The following is a 22,470-nucleotide window of genomic DNA, read 5'->3' on the forward strand; positions in this document are numbered from 1 at the left end:
TAGTCAATGTACAAACAGTCGTTACGATTTTATTTATATAGATGACAGATTAGCATGGGCACGTTTAAAATTGCAGATCTCTACTTCGAGCTTCACTACTCCTAAACAGTACATCATATCAACAACCGGTTTGCGCCATCATACGCCGCTTTCTTCCTTCTACATGTTTGTTTCTTGAACATTTTCTCGTGTCTCCCATATTTATGGATTAAATTGAGTTCGTAATTTGAATAGGGTAACATTTCAGTGCATTGTTAAACTTTTCATTATTTTTTGCATCCTTATGTTGTATAAGCTAGAATCATGTAATTTGATCCATATATGGCCCTCAATTGTGTCAATGTGAGCATCATACTTGATGACTATATCTTTCCTATAAGTGTATGAAAAAATGAGTTATACGTGTAAAAATCACCAAATTTACGAACAATCCAGAAATACAGCCAAATCTAACGTATAAGGGAGAGAGGTACGACAATGAGTCATAGGTCCAAAGTTGTAGATCACTTCGAATTAACCTGAGATTGTGCCATCCGTTTGGTGATACGACTTACCGTTTAGCCACGAAATACCTCGAAACAAAGGTCTGCACGTACATTAAAATTGTCTCAATATACCGAATTTTTTTGTGGGGGGGGGGGTTGGGTTTAAAAAGAAATATTTAGTGATTTTGGAAACTTTCCGTCGATTACAGGCTGTGACAATAAATTTTGCCAAATTTCAATTTTCTATCTCGTCTGCTTCGGGGAATGGGTTAAAAATGAGGACTTTCCACGAAACTAAAGCTAACAGATATAAGTTTCAGAAATGGACATCCATCAAGGTTGGTCGATTTCCAGTCAGGTTAGTCATGTACAAATTGTGGGAGAGTAAAATCACTATTTCGGTTCCCATTCCATTCCGGGAATTTGAAATGGTATGGACCTCAAAACCTACCTTTGGACAGATGAATGCTAAATATGAAGTTTGGTTGACATATCTCCAGTAGTTTTCAAGTTATAAGAAATAGGCTTTACCCGCACCCGCTCTTGAGTTAAGTCCGGTGGGACTTGTACCGAAAAACGGTCCGTTAATGATATCTCCATTATTAATCCTCGTATTGAATTGATGCATATGAGAAAAAAACGTTTAGAAACTGATTTCCATTATGGCAGGTAGAAGTTTGGTTGTGTATATTTTGTGGGAGTGCAAAATCACGGTAACGGTTTCGTACAAACCCCCAGTGAATTCAGTGATTTAGAAACAATATTGACCCTAAAAACTATCCAAGGATAGGTAGTTTCTAAATATGAAGTTTGGTAGAAATATATCCAGTACTTTTCAAGTTACAGACAAACAGACACCAAAGCTTAAAAATATGCTGATGGTCATCATTACACATGAAACGGATAACTGTACAGAAATTTCGCCAAAACAGTCAATGTACAGACACGCGTTCGTTACGATTTTATTTATATAGACAACTACTTTGGGGAAGTCTGTAAAATGCAATGATCTTGCTCCGTAAATAACTTCCCTTTATTCAGATGAAATCACAGTGGCCTACTTTAACCGTTTCATGAGGCACCGTATTTACGATCTTATATAGATAAGAATGGATCGATCTGGAGCAGGCCGTCTATCTCGAGTCTTGAGAATAGAGCATGGAGCAGAGTAAGCAACTCACTCGAGTTAAAATTCGACTGACTTCATCGCAGCTTTCAGGTCCGCTAATAGTCCAGCGTTGAGATGTTCCACCTCGAGCCTGAGCTGTGTTCATCCTTGATCGGAGAAAATATATTCACCTCGGTAGAGCATCCTTCATTATAGTCTGCAATGCCTTTCAGCGTTCAGTCTGCAATCCTCTGTGGCCTCGTTTAGTTCCAAGCCTCTTATCTGAGTCTAACCTTCGTCACTTTGGTTTCCCTCTACTTCTCTTACCTTCCACAACGAAGTTTACCGAGTGAGTTGGGCGTGCGATTAGGGGCGCAAAGCTGTGAGCTTGCATTGATGCGACAGATCGACACTTAATACATGTTCTAAGCACGGACCTGAACTGCGAAGTGCGGGCATTCCCGTGCTGTCGCCGCGCTGTGTAACGGGTAGTGATGAGTCGACGGGAGGCAGATCAGCTGGGCGCACCTGCCGGCCAACCGATAAGAGAAACTCAGTGTACTAAGGCTCCCAATGGTGTGTATACACCATGAGGTTATTCAATTGTTGGCTATCTAGTATTCATAAACATTCGTGGCTGTATTTCTTGGTGTATTTAGCAACTTGGGAGACCCTGTATCATTCCTGTGTCCTCCCCTTGGGTGGAGGTGATAGATAACATCCACTGTATCCCTTACCTGTTGTAAGAGGGGACTAAATCGGTAACTCTCAATTGCTCTCAATTTCAGAACTAGTTTGGCGATCACCGCAGGCCCCTAGTGGATTTTACTTGCGCCAGACTCTTCGGTTTCAAATTTACTTGGTTCGTTCTTGTTCTTTTCGGACTGCCAAAGTGCTCAGTTCTCGAGGCTCCGGGAGTCTTCTGTTTTCATGCTTGTCATGATTTTTCCCTTCATTTTTTCAACACCCCTATTCTTTGAAGGTTTGGAGCTCTTCCTGTTTCTTCCCTGACTAGTTTTACTTCCTCTGAAAACAATGCTCTCCACCATTAGTACAAGTATTCCGTCTTCCTGACTGTTAACGTACTTGTTGTTTGCTGGGTACGCCCAAGACCAACGCGGTTCTGATCCTGGTCAATGCAATGAGATTTAAAAAATGAAATGTCACGTCCATGTGGTTCGGATTCCACGTAAAACTGGAATTTCAGTTGCTATATTCATGATATCAACAGTCACGTAAAGCTGCAACCTGGCTTGCTTTTACTAGCTGTAGAATTAAGACCACGTGACTGCGGCCCATACGTTAGGTACTACCCCACAATTCACCTGGGGTTGAAGTACCCTCGGAAAAACACTTGTACGATTGAAGTAGATTTTATCCTACTCTCTTCGCAAATGTGTTATCTGTTAAAGTTTAATTGTAAATATCCTTGTCGCTGGTTGGAGAACCAAAGCATGTGCGTTAGAGAAGACGGTATCAAAGATTTGAGGTGCAGTGGTCAACAGGTAGAGACACTACATTCATATTCAGTAACACTATGATAGTCCTTGTTAATATCGTATGAGTGTTATGTTGCAACGTTTGGCCATTTCAGGAAATGGCTTACAAATAAGGAAGCGGTTGTCGATAGGTACAACGAGTGTGATACAAACCCACCAGCGATGGAAACTGTCACTGCAGTAGTTGTAGTGAATTATTAGCGGATTTCTTCGGCTTATCATAGGAAACATCACGTCGAATGGATCTTATAAAATTCGAACAAGTCAAGAAGGAATTGTTGCAGGAGGACCTAATTGTGGAAGTAGTCTATACACTCGTTCATGATAATGCATTTTCGCGGATTAAGACATAGGCAGCGAACTTAGAGATGTCACCCCAACATATGACGAGCGACAACCGCCACCCCACAAAAACAACAGTTCCTCATATGCACCATCAGCAAAAAGGACGCAAACCAATTTCCCTATGGATATTTGACGGATGTGTACAAGTGCAATGTGTAGTCATATTTTTTATTTCTAACCAATTCAAGTAAACCTTTGTGATTCTACATTCTTTCTTGCGTACTTTCGAATGCCATCTTTGTGACAGCGATTGGTACCGTTTTCTTCTGAGATTTAGTGCATGTTGTACACCAATCTTAAATTCACAATTAAACTGAAAATCGAGCCAGGACCATTCGGGTGGGTAGCAACTATGTTTATCTTTAGACCACGTATTTTATACTGATCCATTATTTTTTGGAAACATTGTAATGTAGCACTAACAACACATCGAAGGTTTTTGGCGACTTAGGAATGGAAAGGTTGTGTCTTAATGAAGACACAATACACAATCCTAGAATTTTCCTGGTGGTAAAATGAAAAACTATAGAAAATCCATATTTAGGGCTGTCGGGGGTGCGATTTTGAACCCACCACTCTCGAATGTAAACTTAGATCTACGTGACCCAAAACACCGGTCCATCTCGCTCTATGGAGTGATTAACTAGAGGAGGATCAACAGAAATTGTTTCCTCAGGTAAACGTTCATCCTCCTCATCATCCGATGCTAATTTATCCTGCGACTCAACATTAGTATCTTCCTCTACTCTCATTCAGAGCTTTGCTTTTCCTGTCGTGCAGGGACTGGACTGTGAGGCTGAGGTCTTCTAGCTAAAATAAGATCAGTAAGTCTTCGTCGTCATTCTGAAGAGTTTTGCTTCGAAAGTAGCAGCCCGTCGAGTGGTCCATCGGCTTTCTCTACACGAAGGGCTCTCGGAATGGTATTAGACGAGATCCTTTCAGTCCCCCACTTAACAGCGCACTACATACAGCGTGGGTCAATAACTGCGTCCACCTGAACTTCTTTCAGATCCATTACAGACATCGACATTCTGTTTTCACACTCTTGACGTTATTAAAAGGGTCGTAAAACAAAAACATCCTTTTACCGTGATTACATTCTTCATCTTGGCATTTTCCCATTTACATGGAGTCGGCACTTTATTTGAATTCAGCCTAGTTTTACGCTAGGATTCCTTTCCTTATACCAACCCTATGTGGAGGGATGTATTTACTATTAAGGAAGTATAAAAGCTGGTATTGATAAAAAAAATCGATTTTAATTGTGTATGAACAATTGTTATTTGGAGTCTCCTCTTTAATTAGATGCACGTTTCATTGAATGCGAATGACTGCAAGTGTTTATAAATTTAAAATAAATGGACCAAGCTATTTACGATTCTGAAGGTGATTGGGATCAGATACCAAGAACGAAGAATTATCTAACAATCTGTATAAAAATCAGTCTGTAGTTATAAGAATCTAGGGCTTTGAAAGAGAAGCGGCAATCCAGAAAGGAGTGAGGAAAGGCTGAAGTTTGTCCCCCATCCTTTTCAATGTTTACATAGAACAGGCAGTAAAGGAAATCAAAAAGGAATTTGGAAAAGGAATCACAATCCAAGGAGAGGAAATCAAAACCTTGAGATTTGCCGATTATATTGTTATTTTATCTGAGACTGCAGAAGATCTCGAGAAACTGCTGAATGGTATGGACGAAGTCTTGGGTAAGGAGTACTAGATGAAAATAAATAAGTCCAAAACAAAAGTAATGGAGTGCAGTCGAACGAAGGCAGGTGATGCAGGAAATACTAGATTAGGAAATGAAGTGTTAAAGGAAGTAGATGAATATTGTTACTTAGGTAGTAAAATAACTAACGATGGCAGAAGTAAGGAGGACATAAAATGTAGACTAGCACAAACAAGGAAGAGCTTTCTTAAGAAAATAAATTTGCTCACCTAAAACATTGATATAGGGAATAGAAAGATGTTTTTGAAGACTTTCGTGTGGAGCGTGGCATTGTATGGAAGTGAAACATGGACGATAACTAGCTCAGAAAGAAAGAGAATAGAAGCTTTTGAAATGTGGTGTTACAGAAGAATGCTGAAGGTGAGATGGATAAATCGAATCACGAATGAAGAGATACTGAATCGAATAGGTGAGAGGAGATCGTTGTGGCTAAATTTGACAAGAAGAAGAGATAGAATGATAGGACACATCTTAAGACACCCATGACTTCTGCAGTTGTTTTTTGAAGGAAGTGTAGGTTGTAAGAACGGTAGGGGTAGACCAAGGTATGAATATGACAAGCAGATTAGAGCAGATGTAGGATGCAGTAGTTACGTAGAAATGAAAAAGGTTAGCACAGGATAGGATGGCATGGAGGGCTGCATCAAACCAGTCTATGGACTGATGACTCGAACAAAAACACAAATTTTACTGCACAACTCATTTCTCCAGATTTCGTGAACACTTTTTCAATTAAGACAAGATGTTTCGGGAACTATTTGCTCTAGAAGGCAGTGATTTATGTTGATTTACAGCAAACATCCTGCTGCATAAGTTGGCTATATTAGTTGCTACGATACCACTGCCTATCCGGTGTTTATGTGCTAAGAAACATGGTAGCAGCCACGTTTCGTAAATGGCATTATACTTTCAAGTGTGATTTTTGAAAAACTACATTTTCTCAGAAACTTCTTAAAATAGAACTCCGAAACTTTTACATAGAGCCCGGATTTTTGTGCATTAATAGGTTAGAATGCAAACTTACTGAAGCGAGTAGCAACTATAGTCTACCTTCACAACGTCTATGCTATGGGGTTTGCATAAACATTAGGGGTACGGCCCATCAGAACCCCTATAATTTATGTTACTCTCGCTACATTATGGAAGAGCGGGTGGCTGACACTTCCTACTAACCAAATTAGTTTGCAGTCTAACCTGTTACTGCATAAAAATCCGGGCCTTAGCTCATTAACAATAATGTTGTACAATGGTAGAGATACAACACACAGTTTGATCATTAATATTTTTAAATATTAAATAAATCGAAACATTTAAGAGCTTAATTTAAAAATTCATATCTTGATTTATAATAAATATAGAACCAAGAAAGTATATCAGTAAATATATTAGTTACGAATCTATATCGTGTGAAAAATTCGTGTTATTACCGTGGACAGTTCCAGAGAACCCAGGATGTAAACCTGTTACATTTACCATTGCCAGAATAGACCTTTGATAATCGCCTTGAATGTTTTTGGTGGTTTGTAGTGTGATGCGTTGTGTGTAAAGTGTTTATTAAGAAGAAGACAAGCCTCCAGCTCCCGTGCATGAGGAATTAAACAAAGTTAAAATCCCCGACGTAGCAGGGAATTGAACTGAACCGAAGGCCATTATATTGGCTATTCAGCCAAGGATTCGGACATTCCGAAGGAAAATTAGTGACTGAGATATTGATATTCACTTTGTTTTGACATAAATATGTCTTATGGCTTGGAGTCATCCGAACATTTGTGTAACGTAACGCGGCGAGATATGTTGTAACTGTTCCACCTCGTCAAAACACTTGGAGAGATGAAAGTTATTATCTTGGGACACATGAATCTTAAATAAACTATCTGTGGCTTGCCCGCAAATTGCCACGCAAATAGTTTTAAATAAAACTGTAAACCAAAATTTATATTTACTAGCATAGAGACTTATACTTAAATCACAGGGGTAGGATTTTAAATAATTAACCATTAAGTATCGCTTAAGAAAGAAAATTAACGCAAAATAAAATACAAATGAATTTATTATACAAAAAATGAGATGAATCGGAAAAGTTTCCTTAAAGCGTGGAGGAATTTATAATTTACTGAATTTACCATTGCTTGCTTTATCTAATTGAAGCTCACCAATTGCAGCTTCCGTTGAAGTCATCTGGTTTCCGTGGTTACTCGTTCTCTTCTTCTCGATGTTGAATTTGCTTCATGGACATCCTTCCTTCCTTCTCTGATATGGTACGGATTATCTGGACTAACACTCCCTACTTGCCTAGTCTTTAAATTAGACATTGGCCCTATACTTGTAATAACTGATCAGCGTTGATCGTATGAGGAGAAAATTCAGAGATATGAATTTTTCCATATTAGTAGAAATCTCAATCCAACTGAGCTATACTATTTATACGGTACAGACTTGTACCAAATTTCCGTAGACTTGAACTAAACATAGTTCTTCGTCCACAATATTTACTGAATATCACACAAGCCATAAGCTTGTTTCGTTTCACGCAGATCCGATAACATTACCGCAACTAAGTACTGTATCGAAGCGATAACACATTGTACAAAAATAACCATGTCGCGGAGCGACCACACACTGTTTCAAAAATCAAATCACGTCGTTCAAAGTAGATGTTCACCGTAGAAGTACTAGTGATGGAGTATCTCGTTAGGATGTTAGCTTCACAGCAGAAGTTGTACTTAGTTAGGTTGTACGGTCGTACGGTTGTAAGGCCTTAAGGCTGTAAGGTCCCGTTCTCGTTTTGAGAATCAGTATATATCCGGGCTCACCCCCACTCTTGGTAGCAGTTCAATCTCAAAACTCATATACAACGAAGTATTTGATTCGATATATCGAAGCATCAACTCCCTTTCTCTTCTTCCTCGACAAGTCCAGAAGGCGTGGCTATGATATAGCTCAATTACAGCTTATAAATCTCATATTTATTCCGTATTGGCTCAGCACAACTAAGGTTATGTTATGAGTAGGTTCCCACCTTCCAAGGTGGGAACCTACTCATAACTTAACCTTAGATGATATAGCTGACCAGCATGCAAGCCTCGCGCACGGGTCGCTGTTTACTAGCCTTGGTCATAAAATAAACCCATGACTAACGCAAAATCCCAAGCTTCAAGAATAACCCTCCGTATACACAAACATGAGATGAAATGAAAAAAACTATGTCTCAACATATTGACCGTATTTACAACATAATGAATTCTTATCCTACATAATATAATAATTTAAATAATAAAACAATGTTATCATATACACAATATGATTCCAAAAACCTTGATTACAAATGATTGACGTTGAATAAATATGTTATTACAAATAATTTCCGATGGCGGATAAACTTGATATCAAATGATATCGCGTAAAATGATATTATATTAAATTAGTAGGACTGGAGAAGCCTGGACGGTTACATACGCCCTCCTGTTATTTACAGATATAACATATATGAAAATAACACACTACAACAAAATGGCTGATATATACATCATTGGGGCCGATGACCTCGATGTTAGGCCCCTTTAAACAACAAGCATCATCATCATCATCATCATCATATACATCATTACATCTTACAAACACTTAATAAAAAACATACATAATCAAATCTTGTATCTCACTGTAGAGTGTCTGTTTCAACGATACCAGATAACATTAGTAATAATTCCTGCCGATTTTCTTGCGAAAGTTCGTCAGCAACACTCATAATATTTACAAGAACAACAGGTAAATAACACTATCTTTGCACTTCACCATCAAAATGTTCGGCAGTTCCATGTTATCATAATATATACACCACACACACACGTAATCACACGTGGCTTACCTCTCATAGACGGCCGCAAGCAATTTCTTGTTTTCATTGCAAAAAAAATATATACTTAGAAAATTATTGCATTAATTTCCTTCTGCAGTTTCAAAAAAAATCCCAAGTTACTCATGGCTTCTACAATGGTGTCAGGTCTAGGTTGACAACCTATACATGAATTAACGTTTTCCAACTCAAGTGCATTTAATGTTGTCAAAACAACATCTGGGAGACATTACACTTAATTCGCAGAAATATATCGTCTCAGAGAGCGAATATTATAAGTGCCCAACATGACACGATTACCATCTTTCAATCTGTATGCACAAGGACCAACCCGACAATGAATCTGGAATGGACCCTGATACAACAAAAATAATTTCTTCGTCACTTTCTCTTCACTGGACGAGAGCATGGGATCACGTAACAGAACAGAATCTCCTACCTGAAATTCGTCTAACACCTGACGTTTCTGCTGTCTGCTACGCTTCTCAGCCGCTTTAATCAAATTCTCTCTCACTAATCTGACATATATCTGAGAGTCCCGCTGAGGTTCCTGTGTAATACCTAGTACTTTTGTCAGCTCATTCCTTGGATTGCTGCCAAAATGAACCTCTAATGGGGTGAATTTCGTACTATCATGCTGAACCATGTTAATCCATTTCTCAATCAACGCTAAAGAACCAACCCACGCAGTGTGCTTGTCATGAACTAAAGATCGGAACATCCTACCTAATTCCTTCATCGTGCGTTCACACATATTCCCTTGCGGATTCCTAATTGAGGAAGAAACATGTGTGATACCTAACTCTGTCATCACAGCCTTCCACTTCTTCGATGTAAATTGAGAACCGCTATCAGATAATAACCTTCTAGGCGTACCTAATTCCTGAACATACTTGTCACTAATAATCTTACTACAACAAAGACCTGTCGCTTTACTCAATAAAAGATTGACACACTGACTGCTCGAAACTTCAATAATACCATCCTCTAACATAGCTTCAATTTGATTGTCTACCGCTTTAGCATATTTATGTGGTATCGGATATCTCGGTCCAGCGAATATACTTTTATCCAGCACTGAAAATGAGTGTTCACACACATGTGTTTTGCCAGGTTTCGATGAAAATACTTCCTTGTGTTCTCTCAACACATACAACAATCGGTCCCTATGACCTTCTTCCAAATTTCTACTATCTAACGCTTCTCTCAAAGCATCATTGTGGTTCTCCTCTAACCACACTTCACACAACTTAAAATCCGCTCTCTCTTCTTCATCTTTTGAAACCTCATTAACACACCACATGTTACAAACCTCCACTTTCGTCTGAACTTCGGCATCCCACATGACTTTAACATCCTCATTATCCCACCTTAAATATACTATCGCCTCATTGTAATCTAGCCGAGCTGAGTATAAACTTAGCCAGTCAGATCCCAAGATAACATCAAATATAAGATTCGGAATAACAAGACAGATCTGAATTTTCGACTTCCCGTTAATACAAATAGGTATGGCAACTTGTTTACATATTTGCTTTGATCGTTTACCTACAGCAGTGACGATATATGTGGATTTCACAGGCATTTCCTCAATCTCAATATTCTCCTTCTTTCTGTCCTCATACCACTTCGAGCTTACACATGATCTTTGACTGCCTGAATCCAATAAATCCTGATACTGCGCCCTCCATACAACGGTCGTAACAACGGGGTTATCACTTTTACTACCAACATCGACTTGATTTACTTCCACCTCCCGTAATAACTCATCTCTGACATCGAGATCATAATTCATGTGCGTCATTACACAATTTCTCGCAACATGTTCTGAAGACTGATAATCTGATCTCTCATTACCGTCTACTATCATTTTAAATTACTGTGTCTCCTTGTATCCTGATTTCGGCTTGTACCTTCCTCTACATTGCGTTCCCTGTGAACATTCCTATTTTGCTGGTGTGACTGATTACCTACAGGTTGTTGTCTCGGTTGAAACTGACCACGGTGATTGTGTTCTTGTCTTCTGGGTGGTGTCTGATAGTTTGTGTGCTCTCGTGTACTATTACTATTTCCTAACGCATCGAAACTTGCTAGCAATCTTTCCATTCCCTGAATAGACTCTATCTGTTGCATACAGCTAGCATCGCGGATTTTGTTGGGAAAATGTCTGAGTAATAACTTCACAATATCTCTCTCCGCTGACATCCCATCTACGTTTTTACAAATCATAACGTGGGCAAAAAAATATTCGGTTATAGAAACTCCTTCGTGTGGCCTAAATTTCCCAAAGACCATGCGTTCTCTTTCCCTGCTTTGTATAGCTTCACTCCAAAATTTCTCCGTGAAATATTTCTGGAATTCCACCATACTGGTCATGCCGCTCTTATACACCGCAAACCATGATTTCGTTTCCCCAATAAAAGCTTTACCAATTATTTCTAACGCTTCTTCCCATTCAATGATTCCTTCTTCGATTCGCTTTTCAAACCGTTTCTTAACAGTGTTTAAAAATCTAAAGGGTTTGTCTGCCTCCCATTAAATTTAGGTATATCAGTTTCATATATGAAATTTGTACCATGGCACTGACTTCCTATATTACCTTGCTTTTCTCTGATTTCTTTACGTATTAGTGCCTCCGACCTCTCAATACGTTCATTAATTATTTTCTCTCTAGTTTCTACGTCATTACAATGTGTTCCTGTCTTTCCTTGGTGGCTTTAATTTCAATAGCATATTCCTCTGCTTTCATAAACTTTTCATTGCATATTTTGGCATTAATCTCTACCTTACCACACAGATCATCGTATTGTTGTTGTACTCTTTCTCTAACTTTACTATTTTCTTTCTCTACCAACTCTATGACTTCGGTTTTATGTTCAGTTAACTTTCTTTCTACCACTTTCTCATGTTGGCTGCGTCTCATCTCCTGTTCCGCTAACTGATTCTCAAAAAAATTTTTCTGCTGCTCTAATGCTTCATCTAATGTATGATCTAAAGCATCTATCCTAGCATTCACTTCTCTGCTAATTTCCGTTTTCGTCTGTTCTATCTCATTTCTATTTTCTTTAATCTCTGTCTGTGTTTTCTCTACTTCTTTGCTAATTTCGGTTTTCGTTCTCTGTACTTCCTTCTTGATTTCATTCGTTTGCTCAAATATCCCTTGCATCATCACAAACAGTTGTTCAATATTCTTATCACTATTCGTATTACCTTTCTCGCCCTCCATCCTAGCTACATCAGATTCTGTACTATTTTTCATGTTCCCACTAGCCCTTCGCCGCGCATTAATGAGGCAGTTAAATATCGCTCAGGAACTGTAAGTTTGCGAGTGTGTGGAGTAGGCTATGTGCTGCAATTGCAGAGATATGTGAGTGATACGTCGCTGGCAAACTAACAAAAGTACAAATTGCCATTTTATCAGGATCGTGATTGCTTAGTCGTCATATTCTACCACTTTTCCCAAACCTGTGCTGCAAACGTGGATTTGGCTTCTGTTTTACGGCTGAATGCCCTTCCCGACGCCAAACCTCTGTGGAGGGATGTAATTACTGTTGTGTAACACCCACGATATCCCCTACCTGTCGTAAGAGATGACTAAAAGGGATACCTTGGACTCTTAACTTGGGAGCGTGGGCTGGCGACCATGGGGCCCTTGGCTGAGCCCTGGTATTACTTCCACTTAGTTGTGTCCCGGTTCCTCACTTTCATCTATCCTATCCGGCCATCCTTGGTCAACAATTGTTCTTTCCCGACGATACAAGGTAGAGAGTGCTAGGGAGTCTTTAATTTTCATACCCTTCGTGGCCCTTGTCTTTCTTTGGCCGATACCTTCATTTTCTCGAAGTGTCGGACTCCTTCCATTTTTCCGTCCGATTAGTGTTATATAGAGGATGGTTTCCCAGTTTTACTTCCTATTAAAACCGTACGCACCACGACCACCACCACCACCAGCACCACCACCACTACCACAATCACTAATGGGTGTTTGTGTGGTGGTTGGTAGTGCGGCGTGTTATCTGAATATGAAGAGAGCAAATGCTGGGGCAAACACAAACAGCCAGACCCCGAGCTAAAATAATAAATCAGACGCGATTAAAACCACCGACCTGACCGGGAATCAAACCCCGATACCTCTTAATCGAAGGCCTTAACGGTGACTATTCATCCAAGAAGTGGGGCTTGTGATTGCTTAGAAAGGAACATCGTTATTGTTTTATCGCTAGTTTTGTGTGTTCGCCATACTCAACTAGATGCTGAAGAGAGACTTTTAAAGAGGGCACATCTTACATGAAAAGTAAAATATAGACCTAAATTTGCTAGTTTGTCACTTTATTTATTTATTTATTTATTTATTCCTGACTTACATTTGTGGCGAAGTTAGGGCTCACGGCCCTCTCTTACACTTAACCACTATAAACAGAATTTAAAAATGTACACATAAAAGTAAGACATAGAAATTCTAAAAAGAAATAATACTACAGACAGATAATTCTAAGACTACCGGTAAGTTAGGCCTACGTATCAGTACAGCAATTAATGTGATAATAATAATAATAATAATAATAATAATAATAATAATAATTGAAGAAAACCCATTCACACAATGACTCACACAACTCAGTTTTATGTTACCAGGAAAAACTTTCTGCAGGCAGATTTGAATTCATGAGAGGAAGTAATGTGCCGAATGTCAATTGGGAGTGTATTCCAGAGTCTCGATGCGGTAACTAAAAAGGAATGATTGTAGGAATTCGTTCGACTTAGTGGAATTTCAAGTAAGGAACCAGAACGTGTACTAATTGCATGGAATGAGTTTACCAGAAGAAGGAACGGTATGCTCAGCGTATCAATATTCACCTCTGCTTTAAACTTCGGAAAATAGGATTAGGAGTACAATAAACACTAACCGTGAAACTTCTACTTAAGGCTGTATATACAGGGTGGGCCATTTTAATCTATCGAAGCAAATATCTCGAAAACTACACATCGGATCAAAAGAAATGGGTAATAAAAGTTGTTTGTTCCGGCAGGGAACATTCAATGATACCAAACTCCACCCCCTACCCACACCCTGTGGGGGTGAGGGAGGGGGGAGAAGGAAATCTTAAATAGGAACCCCCATTTTTATTGCAGATTTGGACTCCCCATAAAAATACCCCAATGTGACTATAATTATAGTCATTTTGGCTGACAGATGGCGCTGTGGGTGTGGGTAGGGAGTGGAGTTTGGTATCATTGAATGTCCCCTACCGAAACATACAACTTTTTTTTTAAACCCAATTTTGATCCGATATGTAGTTTTCGAAATATTTGCTCCGATATATTAAAATGGCACACCCTGTATGTCACGCTAGTTTTGTTCGTTCCTTGGATGGAGTTTCTTGCAGATTTTATGTCGTGAAATGTATTATTTTTGTATGATTATGTGACTTATGTTATTAGGAATGCTTTTTGACTAATTACTAAATGCGTAGGGACTATCGTTTTGTTGCTTTTCTTGCTTGTCCAGTAGACGCATGCAATTTGATTAATATAATTCATTATATTTGGTTATATTATAAAAAAATGATGTTACGCAGTCATTGGTTGATTAACTGTTGCATTATAAGATCAAAAGCAGAACCTGAACAGTTTAACCTCCCTGTGGGAAGACTCTTTCAAGTTAGAGATGGTTTCATTCTTATATTCTCTTGAATAATTCTCATTTTCAAATTTCAAATGAGGTCACTTGCGACCGGAGGATGAAAGATAATCGTAAATAAAGAAACCTATCGTATTGTCAACCGACCTGTTGCACTGTATTGTTGCGAATGTTGGCCGATTACAACCGAGACAGAGCGTCGACTGGGCGTCATGGAGACTAAGATGCTGTGGTGGACAGCTGGCGTCACTAAACTGGATCGTATCTCCAACTAATCCGTCAGGGAGATGTTTGGCGTTGCACTGATTCAAGACCCTGTAATAGTTGAGAGGGGAGTTCCTCAGGGCAGTGTTATCGGACCTTTATGTTTTCTTATATATATAAATGATATGAGTAAAGGAGTGGAATCAGAGGTAAGGCTTTTTGCGGATGATGTTATTCTGTATAGAGTAATAAATAAGTTACAAGATTGTGAGCAACTGCAACGTGACCTCGAAAATATTGTGAGATGGACAGCAGACAATGGTATGTTGATAAACGGGGCTAAAAGTCAGGTTGTGTGTTTCACAAATAGGAAAAGTCCTCTCAGTTTTAATTACTGCGTTGATGGGGTGAAAGTTCCCTTCGGGGATCATTGTAAGTATCTAGGTGTTAATATAAGGAAAGATCTTCACTGGGGTAATCACATAAATGGGATTGTAAATAAAGGGTACCGATCTCTGCACATGGTTATGAGGGTGTTTAGGGGTTGTAGTAAGGATGTAAAGGAGAGTGCATATAAGTCTCTGGTAAGACCCCAACTAGAGTATGGTTCCAGTGTATGGGACCCTCACCAGGATTACCTGATTCAAGAACTGGAAAAAATCCAAAGAAAAGCAGCTCGATTTGTTCTGGGGGATTTCCGACAAAAGAGTAGCGTTACAAAAATGTTGCAATGTTTGGGTTGGGAAGAATTGAGAGAAAGAAGAAGGGCTGCTCGACTAAGTGGTATGTTCCGAGCTGTCAGCGGAGAGATGGCGTGGAATGACATTAGTAGACGAATAGGTTTGAATGGCGTCTATAAAAGTAGGAAAGATCACAATATGAAGATAAAGTTGGAATTCAAGAGGACAAACTGGGGCAAATATTCATTTATAGGAAGGGGAGTTAGGGATTGGAATAACTTACCAAGGGAGATGTTCAATAAATTTCCAATTTCTTTGAAATCATTTCGGAAAAGGCTAGGAAAGCAACAGATAGGGAATCTGCCACCTGGGCGACTGCCCTAAATGCAGATCAGTATTGATTGATTGATTGATTTGAAGACAAAATGCGTGAGAGTCGTCTACGATGGTTTTGACATGTCCAAGGACAGGGGCCGACACTAATCGCGAATACGGGTTACATGTTAGAAGTCGCTGGTAAGGGACCAAAGGGACGACCAAAAACAGCGATGGGCCAATACCATTCACAAAGACCTGAAGAGTGTCAATCTACTCCCTGACACGGCCCAGGACGGAACTGAATAGGGACAACGATTCCACTTAGCGGACCCACCCACCAGGAGGGAAAGACCAAACCAAAATAGCCAAACCCCAAGGCGCTTAACGCCCTTGAAAGGGCTTTGGCCTGCCCAGCGACCGCTGCTCAGCCCGAAGGCCTGCAGGTTACGAGGGGTCGTGTGGTCAGCACAACACATCCTCTCGGACGTTATTCCGGGCTTTCAAGACCGATAGCGCCTCAATTCTAATCACGTAGGCTGAGTGGACCTCGAACCAGACCTCATGTCGAGAGAAAAATCCCAGACCTGGCCGGGAATCGAACCCGGGGCTTCCGGGCGAGAGGCAAGCACGCTACCCCTACACCACGGGACCGGTAGGAGGGACAGACACTGCCACGTAACGTGAACTGAGCAACTTTGGTGATCAGTCTCACGCACTGCCAAAACGCTATTTTTTTGCTACTTGTTTTTTAAGTCGCATCGACACAGATATGTCTTATGGCGACTATGGGGCAGGAAAGGCCTAGGAATGGGAAGGAAGCGTCCGTGGCCTTAGTTAAGGTACAGCCCCAGCATTTGACTGGTGTGAAAATGGGAAACCCCGGAAAACCATCTTCAGGGCTGCCGACAGTGGGGTTCGAACCCACTATCTGCCGAATACTGGATACTGGCCGCACTTAAGCGATTGCAGCTATCGAGTTCGGTCACTGCCAAAACGGGTACAATATATACATCTGTACATTTTATCAGGTACTATTATTTATTTCACCCTTCAGCCTGCAAGTCTCTTTACAGTTATACAAACTAAGCGCCTCCACAATTTTCTAATTGCAACAAGGTTTGCGGCGTCTTTTAGTTCCACACTTCTAAACATTTTATAGTAAAAAATGAAAGCTATTCTTTTAACAAAATCATGTGCGGACATAATAATAATAATAATAATAATAATAATAATAATAATAATAATAATAATAATAATAATAGTCATATAAGGAGGTAATGTCTGTAAAACTAATGTGATGTTGAGTCATGCACGGGAAGACGGTAACATGCTACATACCATACCCTTTATTGAGTTTAGGCGTTCTCATCTGCCCTACATTTCACTCCGGTGAAGCTGTATCAGAGCATCTAACAGGCCAACACGCTGGCAACTGAATAATTTAGGAGGCACAGAAACAGGAGCGAGGGATTGGAAAGCGAGGGCGCGCTTTCAGATTCCAAATTTGTGCCGTCTACGGAATTCCAATATATTTTATTAAGGGTCCTGCACGGCTATTTGAAGTATTACATAAACCATTATGGATCGAGTGGTTGTGCTGCGGTAGGGGAAAACTGAGGAAATAATGTGCATGAATTTATTTTCTGATTATGGGAATTATTGAGAAAATATACAATACAAAACAATATACAAGATTTTCAAAGAAACAAAGGAAACAAAAGGAATTAACAACCGCGGTGAGATATTGTTTACCTTTGAATTACGATGTTTATTAATCAACTAGCAGAAGTTCCCGTTCTTCGTATGGGTTATCAGAAACTGGCTTTAGTTACTCATACTATTGGTGTGACTGACTTCATTAGATATTTATATCACTGGTGTATTTACTTAAGTACGTTGAAATTATAGTGTAAGTATACTGCCGCTAGATAGTACCACAAATATAAATATTATTGAATGTATTTGTTTGATCCGACATTTCGTAACTATTACATATATAAGAGTAATATTAGTTCTATATTATTCACGTACAATCTAGATACATTCATGCAAAGTTCTTTGATCAAGTGCTGCAGTAGTTATTGTGTGATTGACCATTACATAAACAAAACAGACATAAACTACTTTGTCTTGTAGTACTAAATAATACACTATTTGTGGGCAATACTTTATTGTACGTTTATGCATATTGTATGTTAATTTTGAATAATGTACCTTTCTATTCATGAGGTATCTTTTTGGCTTATGCCGTGTAATTAATGATAAAAACAAGAAAGAGGATGGATGTTTAGGACACAGCGTTTATCGTAAGCCTACACACACCAATAGATATCTCCACACAGATTCTCACCATCACCCTGCCCAGAAACAGGGTATCCTTAAAATTCTGACTACCAGGGCCAGGAGGATTTGTGAAGTGTCAGCTATACAAGAGGAAATTAACAACTTGAGAACCACCTTTGAGAGCAACGGTTACAGCAGAGCTTTGATCTCAACGGCTCTTAAATCGACACATAATCGGACGTCTGTTAAGGAAAAGGATGTAAAAGGAACTGCTTACCTACCTTACATACATAACACGACAGATCGTATTGCTAAAATCTTACGTAGGTACCATGTACGAACTGTTTCTGGAACATCAGTTAAGATTAGGTAACTCCTGTGACCAACTAAGGATAGTTTGCCTAAATTGCAACAACCTGGTATCTACCGAATTCCCTGTACTTGTGGCAAGGTTTATATTGGGCAGACTTCGAGAACGGTATGTACTCGCATCAATCAACATACCAGATGTATCAGACTCAACCAACCTGATAAATCAGCTGTTGCTGATCATGCCTTAACACCCGTTCATGATGTTTTGTTCCAAGAAGTAGATGTTCTTGCCCGTATAAAGCAATATCACCCAAGAATTATCAGGGAGGCGGTTGAAATACGTAAACACCCAGACAATTTCAACCCCGATACAGGCTACAACCTCAGTGAATCATGGCTACCTATTATCAGAACCATTAGAGAGTAATGCTTTACTGTTGCCATTCGTTGTCTCTATCTGGGGCTAAAATGGCGTCCCGTTTACATCTTAGGGCACCATTTCAAATTCCTTGTTGCTTTCTCCTAGCAACCTGTTATGCGTCGTTTCATTTTCTCTGTTGTGTCCTGATGAAGAAAGGCAAGGTTCCTTTCGAAACGCGTTGAGTGTGTTTTTATCATTAATTACATGGCATACGCCCAAAAATATACCTCATGAATAGTTACACGGGCCGTGAAAGTCTAAATGATAATGTACCTTTCTATTAGTGAAAGATTTTATAAAATTGGTTCAGTAGTTTAACATTTTATCTATTATAGCTTCCCTATAAACAACATTTTTTGTCGTTTTATTTTGTGATAGTAAAATACATTGATTTTCGGGAACTCCGACTCGCGATAGGCCAACATATAGTTGACCATGAGTAAAGCATTCTTTTCGTAGGTCAATTCCTACTAAATCGAAGGTTTGGCCCTGGGACTTGTTGATTGTTAAACCAAAAGATGTTTTCACCGGAAATTGAAGTCGTTTAAACGGAATTGGCAAATCGGTAGGGATCATGGGTATCCTAGGAATATGAGCTAACTGACCGGCTGCAGGGCCGGTGATAATGGTGGCTACAATTAAATTGTCCTTCAGTTCCTTAATGAGTAGCCTCGTCCCATTGCACATGCTAGGACGGGTTAAATTTCTCAAAAGTATGATTGGCGTTCCGATTTTTAATGTTAATTCATGATGTGGCAGTCCAGACGGGTTAAGTGCATTTAAAAATTCCTGTGGGTAATGTACTGCGTTTTCGATATTAGTTACTGTGTCGATCGATGTATACTTTTTGATCTGGCAGAGTACATTTTGTATAATCAAATTGTTTATTTCGTTTACATTATCATTCGTAGGTGACACTATTGCTCTAGAACACAGAAAATGAAAGTCCCTTTCGTGTAACCTTTCGATGTCAGGGTATACTGCATCTATTAAACTTTCTAAATTATAGACTGTTCGACCCAGAGACTCGTCCAGAAGAACGTCATATTTATTGCTTACATTAGGAGAGGGAAAAATCCCTTCTCCAATTTTTAGCAGTTGATGTGAGAAATTGTTATACGTGTTTCCACCCAGATAAGTGACTCAAAAAATGAATCAGTTCTAGTTAATTGTTTAAAATAGATTAATTATTTATTATTATACCAAAACATGTTTGCAACAACTCACTTCTCCGCCTCCGTAGCGTAAGTGTTAACACTATTAGCTGCTGTCCTTGGAGGCCCGAGTTGGACCCCGGTACTGCCAGAAATTTAAGAATGGCAGGAGGGCTGGTATGTGATTAAAATGGTATATGCAGCCCAACTACATTGGAGGATGAGCCTGAAAAGGACTGCACCACCTCGAGATTAGGAGACGAGTTTGTCCGGATCCATGGCTAAATGGTTTGCATGCTGGCTTTTGGTCCAAGGGGTCCCGGATTCGATGCCCGGCCAGGGATGGGATTTTAATCTTCATCTGTTAATTCCGATAGTTCGGGGGCTGTGTGAGTGTGTGTGTGTGTGTGTGTGTGTGTGTGCCGTCTTAAGCATTAGAATCTTCATCACAAGCAGGGTCCCATTCTCATAGAAGCGCAGGTCACCCATAAGGTGTCAATTCAAAAGACCTACACCAGGCCTCTCCGGCGGTCACACGCCATTGTTATTAACAACTCACTTCATGTCTAACCTTACAAATGCCTTTATTGGTTGAATATCAAGTTTTATTATTATTCTGTAGGGTTCTGTTACAATTCTAGCGAGGGAGTGCAAACACTGGTTGTGCTCAGGACACCATGCACCGTAAATCCGGGTCTGTATGTGTGTATTTCGAGAGAGAATCAGTAAGGGAAGAGAGAGAGAGAGAGAGAGAGAGAGAGAGAGAGAGAGAGAGAGAGAGAGAGAACAGGATAGAAGTGGCAATTTCTGTTTCTTGGCCGAGCGGATCTTACAAGCGCCACCTCTTTGAGAAGCTTGTCTTACTACTGTATTACAACAGATAAGCCAGACCTACCATTTACTCTGACATCAAAGTTCGCTGAGTGAAGAGATGATGGCTTAGGTCACAAAACTCCTACTACAGACGAGGAAATCAGTCTTCCCTGAAAGATAATTATCAACCAGTGCCTACACGATACTTAGCTGGCGGTGGAGAATACTTTCCTCGGATCGAGTTCTCTTCTGGAAGCTAATTATCAGCTACTCCTTTTATTACCTGAGATGGTTGTTTTCAAGTCTTTCGCTTCTGTGGTCGCATTTATGCACAGCACGCGAGGTGCCTTGCTCCGAGAAATCTCACTATTGCGAGTTCATTTTTCCACTCGCTGCGGGTGTCACATTTCCTTAGTACGTCGCTTCTAATAGCCTCCTGACGTGTTTTGACAGTCTTTCGAACTATTTGAACTTATAATTTTGTAAAATTATTGTTTTTAAATTAAGTTTTTTTCAAAATATCATACGAATATCATACCATCAGACCTACAGATTGGTCTTTAAGTGCAAGGAATGAATTTGTTAGTTCTCTCACGTATAGTGCAATGTAGTTTTGTAAAATTATTGTTTATGAAAAGATTTTAAAAATCAATTTTTCAAAATATCATAAAAATATTTTACCACGAAGGACTACAAAATAATTTTCCAGTGTAAGGAATGACCCCTTTTTAGTTCTCTATAACGTATTTTGTAATGCAACTTAGTAAAATGATTGATTCCAAAAATACTTCTACAAAATTTCAATTTTTCAAAATATCATAGAAACGTCGTACTACTAGTGAAGGAAAAACTTTTAAAAATATTGATATATCGGTTTTTCGACACATCGGTATTAAATATCGATGTCATTAAAATCGGTCTTCGAAATATCGATATATCGCTGATATATCCGTTTTAAAAATATTGGTGCTATTATTCATTATTGTAAGTCTAGTTATGCATTTAACTCAATGATTAAAGGATTCATTAGGTTTAAGAAGTCTTGACACAGATCAGAAAACAAGCTTAAAACAGTGACCAAGTAACATGACATTTTCACTACAATGACACATTATAAAAACATTTACAGCCGAAAGATGTTATGATACATAGAAAAACAGTATATGCAAGGTGTCTAATAGACACTGTCCAGTAACGACCTAATAATTTACACCGAAAAAACATATGAAGAAACTACAAACGTATAATTTGTGTATGAAGTACATGTGATAATTATCAGAGCTCTATAAAATAGTAAAACATTTTCTTCTCAACTTCTTCCTCAGCACTGCAATTCCATTCGTTGGTGAAGAAGAAAATGATGATGATCTTAGGTAAATTGCAATACCTCTTAGGTAAGCCATTTAGAAAAAGCAGTTTTGATAACAGTTTACCATTTAATCGGTTTCTCTTTTCCGCGATGGTGTTATCGGCCTTTGAAAACAGTCTCTCTGCTGGGACAGAGGTCGCTATAATGCTCAAGTATTGCCTAGCTGACGTGTAAAGGTATGCGCGATGAATGAGTTGTGATATTATCACTGTATTTACCAAAATGAATTGAGAAATGAAAATTCAAATTTCATAACTGT

Source organism: Anabrus simplex, chromosome 9, assembly GCF_040414725.1.
Source record: "Anabrus simplex isolate iqAnaSimp1 chromosome 9, ASM4041472v1, whole genome shotgun sequence".
Lineage (NCBI taxonomy): Eukaryota > Metazoa > Arthropoda > Insecta > Orthoptera > Tettigoniidae > Anabrus > Anabrus simplex.